Raw genomic sequence first — 3,102 nt, 5'->3', positions numbered from 1 at the left:
AGTACCAGTGCTCCAGGCAGAGCCCCCTCACCCACGCAGGAGCGAAGCACGGAGCTCCGTGCCACGTTCATAGCAGACACCTGGGATGAGGGGGGGGGGAATGGGAGGGAATTCCATTATCCAAAAGACGGGAAGGACAAGATAAAGGCCCAGCAGAGGATGAGGAAGGACGGAGGAAGCAGCGGAGCCCCACAAGGGCTTCGGGTACATCCCGTTGTGTGGGAGGTTGAGGGCTTTCCCCTATGTCCCATAGCGGGGCGATCTAACACGCATTTTCAGCCGCGCTGCAGCCGGGGGGAGGACACGTTGCGGCCGCGCCGGGGAGAATTACCCGGGCATTGCTTGGGATTGCGGCCCCACCGCGGCCCCTCCCCTCGCCGCCATCCCCCCCCTGGAACCGCTTCCATCACCGCGATAACACTGCGGTCAGCTCAATGCACCATCATCGCTCCGGTGCCCCGCAACGTTCTCCACACCCCCCCGACACCCCTAAAGGCTTGATGTGACAGCGTCCCTATTAATCCCAAGGACAGCCCATGCGGCGGGGGGGGGGCAGGTCTCTAGAGCAGGTTGAGTGGCAATCTTGTGTGCCCCCAGGTCCTGTCTGCTCCCCCCCCACCACCCGCAGCCACACATCTCTGTGCCAAACATCCCCGGGTGAATTTGGGGCACGGAGACATGGGATCCATCCGGGATATCGCTTCCTCTGCCCACCCCGGGCCATCCCGGGTGCTGTGTTAGGGGTCTCCAGTGGTCCCACCCCCCCCATCCCTTTTCTTAGCGTGTCCCGACAGCAGAACCGGGCTCCAGCCGGGGGGGGTCGCTTTGCTATCCCTCTGGAACCAGGTGAAGTGGGGCTGGGGGCTGAACACACACACACACACACACACACACACACTAACGACCCCCCCCCCTCCAGGGCAGCCAGAACACACTCGATGGGAGAAGCACCCTAGACCCCCAGAGCTCATGCATGGCCCCATTGAGGGCTGTGCTCCCCTTGGGGGGGGGTTTTGCTCTTCCCATTCACATCAGCACAGTGGGGGGGGGGGTCTGACCCCACCAGCTCTGTGCACACCTTCCCTGGTAGTACTGAGTGCATGGGATGGGGGGTGGGAGGAGGGGTAAGGGGGGGGGTCTGCTTGCCCCAGGATGGGCCCCAGTATTGTTCCTACAACCCAAACTGGGAAAGGTCAGGCTGCGTTCGCGGGGGCAGATTCCACCCCGAGGAATGCGAGCGAGCCTGGACTCCTTCCAACATACTTGGTGTTTTGCACAGGAGTGTCCTAAATATACAGCCAAGGGGGAGCAAAGGGGGGGGGGTGAGCAAAGGGGGGGGGGCAATGCAGCGTGCTCCTGACATGCAATGAAAGCATATTGCATTGCCTGCACCATGCATTGCTTCCATGCATCACCACCACCCCATTGCCATGCACCCCATTGCATTGCCTGCACCATGCATTGCTGCCATGCACTGTTACACCCACCCCCAGCCCCAATGAAGCAGCAGGTTGAGCTGAGGGGAAACTGAGGCACAGGGAGCTCAGCACCCAATGGGTGACCCCCCCCTTTTCCCCCCCCCCCTCACAACCCCTCCCCATATCCCAGCTGTGGGAATACGTGAGCCCTTGGCACAGCACATAGGATAACGTCACATCAATAGGGCACAGAGGGACAGGCAGCTCCCATCACCACTATGTGCTGCATCCCCCCCTTGCACTGAGAGCGCTGGGTTGGGGGGCAGAAGGCAAATATAAATCCCTCCTGAAGGAGGAATCTCCCTTGAGCCGAGATTAGGGTCAGAAAAATGAGGTTCTAATAGGATTTTCAGGGTAGAGAAAGCTGCATAGGGGCAACAGCTGATTTTCAGCCTTTATAGGGCAGAGTCTCACAGCTCCCACCTGCACCAGGGGCCAAGGGGATGGGGGTCCATAGGTCACCCTATGCAGCCAAGGGAACACAGGGATGTTGTATGGGGTGGGGGGATATGGACAGAGGGACCATAGTGGGGTGGGGGCACACAGCTGGCAATGGTGGTCAATGCATCCAGATGAAAGCACTAAGATTTAACCCAACCTGGGGCTGATGGCTCAGGGGGGATTTGGGTGCACAGCCCATCCTTAGGATGCCCCCTCCCCATAGAGCCATATGTTGAGCACAGGACCCCATGGACAGCTTTGTACGCCCGGGGGGGCACCCGACCCTACAAGGGGGGGCTTGGGGGATCCTAAGAGGGGCCAGGGGGGGATTTGGGGGTGTTCATGGGGGGGGGGCCATTTCATCTGGGACCCCAGCAAGTTCCCCAGGCCTAAAGCCATGCTGGAAAGGCTGGCTGCAAGGAAGAGAGAAAGGTGGGGGGGGTGGTCCTTGAGGGGGTTTATGGGGTGTTGATGGGGTCTGGGGATGGGGTTTGGGGGGGTCCTAGGGGGTCCTGGGGGAGTTAAAGGGGTCCTAGGGGTGTCCATATGGGGTTTGGGGGGTCCTGGGGGGGTTAAAGGGATCCTGGAGGTGATAAAGGGGTCTTGGGGGTGTCTAGAAGGGGGAATTGAGGGGGTTTAAGGGGTAGGGGGTTACCCAACTCCCCCATTGCCCATCCCAGCACTGAAGGGCAGCCCCGTGTCCTCCACCACCCCTCCTGCTGTGCTCTGGGTGTGAACACAAGGGAAGGAAATCCTTGCAGCTCCTTCCCAACACCAACTTCCATCTCGGGCAGGCCATCCCCCTTACACCAGGCCCCCATACTGCCGGCTCTGCCCCTAATAGGGGGCTCACACCACATCCAGCCTAACCCAGGTTTGGGAAAGCTTGGGGCACAGGCCTAGGGACCACATCACCATAATGCCTTATATCCCTCCCACCATGAAGGCACAAAGCGATGGGGGCACAGCATGGAGGCCCAGGAGCCTTCATCCCCTCCTCCTCCTCCTCATTCTCTGCCCCACATCCTAATGCGCAGCGTTAATTTTTTTTCATTTTTTTTTTTTGTTTTGGGGCGCAAAAAAGGGCCCCGAGCCTAGAAAAGTAACACGATTCTGCTTCCGTTTTTCCCTTGGAAACCCTCAAATATGAACAGCTGCTCACGGCTGCGATTATTTTTAGCTC

General features: G+C 59.5%; 1 protein-coding gene across 3 annotated transcripts in view; it reads right to left on the bottom strand.

The window, feature by feature from the left end:
- The window catches only part of ARHGAP23 (Rho GTPase activating protein 23), a 23,436-nt gene that overhangs the window by 14,287 nt on the left and 6,047 nt on the right, over positions 1–3,102 (bottom strand). The window lies entirely within an intron of this gene.

The sequence above is a fragment of the Coturnix japonica genome, chromosome 27 (assembly GCF_001577835.2).
Source record: "Coturnix japonica isolate 7356 chromosome 27, Coturnix japonica 2.1, whole genome shotgun sequence".
Lineage (NCBI taxonomy): Eukaryota > Metazoa > Chordata > Aves > Galliformes > Phasianidae > Coturnix > Coturnix japonica.
Note: the sequence above shows the minus strand (reverse complement) of the source record. Positions and strands in the feature narration are given on the sequence as shown.